This window comes from Podarcis pityusensis, assembly GCF_964106645.2.
Source record: "Podarcis pityusensis genome assembly, chromosome: 1".
NCBI lineage: Eukaryota > Metazoa > Chordata > Lepidosauria > Squamata > Lacertidae > Podarcis > Podarcis pityusensis.
In genome coordinates, this window is record NC_138028.1 from 19,536,506 (window position 1) to 19,537,558 (window position 1,053).

The 1,053-nt window shown below is 41.6% G+C and overlaps 1 long non-coding RNA gene across 1 annotated transcript; it reads right to left on the reverse strand.

Annotated features, from left to right (window-relative positions):
* Positions 1–207: 207 nt before the first annotated feature.
* LOC308462827 lies at positions 208–819 on the reverse strand. Its single transcript, XR_013979375.1, has 2 exons — positions 708–819; positions 208–413 (listed from the first exon to the last, which is right to left on the reverse strand). It is a non-coding gene; the product is annotated as an uncharacterized lncRNA (long non-coding RNA).
* Positions 820–1,053: the final 234 nt, after the last annotated feature.

A 1,053-nucleotide genomic window follows, 5' to 3' on the forward strand; every position in this document is an offset into this window, starting at 1 on the left:
GTTTTTATTGCAGCGGGGAGAGAATGACCTACGCTGGCTGTCTTGCACATCTTCTGGAAGAGCTACAAATCTTCTTTGATTTTACTAAGCTTGTGTTTCAGTGATTCATGGTTTTAAAAACAAATTAGTGTATTCCTTATTTGCAGCAGAAATAACAACTAGACCTCACAGCAGTAAAATCAGGGGTGGGGGCAAGGAGAGAAGGTATTTGCTTTGAATGTTTTTATTCAGGGGAATGGGTTATGCTTCAATTAAGCTAAAAATAAATGTGTGCAGCAAGTTTGGTCAAAATGAAGGACCTGAGGTTTATAGTTGCAAGAAGGCCCAACTTCACTTTTGGGTGCTCCATAGATTCTTGTTAAAATCCAGAGGGTCTCAGCTTTCAACAGCCCAGCACTGACGGCATACCTTCCCTGTGAAATGAAGGATTATTACGATGTAGAGCAAATTCACTGAATGGACCATAAACATTACAGGCAGCTCATTTCTGATGCTTCCCTGTGACAAGCAAGTGAAGTTTCAACACACAAAGTCCGCTCTGAGTGTAATGCAGTCTGATTGAAAATATCCCTCAGGGGAAGGTTTTAATGATTGTTAAAAAGCCTTGACAGCTTCACGTCATACTATGTCCATGTTACCGAAAGCTACAAAGCAACAGCCTTGCTTTAATTTTTAATTTTTTGTTTAGTGAAGAGTGGAAAACTCACGCTGGACAAAGCCAAGGTCAATGGCAAAGATCACTGACAGTTATCACTCCTGCATTTCAGTGATGGGGCACACCTCTGGAGAACTCTCTCATGTACAATTCTGCCCTGTTGCAAAAATGAAAACAATGAGGAAATACCACAGCCAAGATCAAAGGTCCTCATCCAGCTCTTGTGATGTGAAACTATCCACGTGCAACAACTAGTGATTCTAGATGGGACTGCACATCTACATCTAGCTTGCTTCCAGGTGTCGTATTGACTGAGCATTCATCCTGATTTTGTGGCCAGGGAGATTAACTGATGTTGCATTGAGACAATGCTATCCCTTGCTTTCCAGTGCATCCTA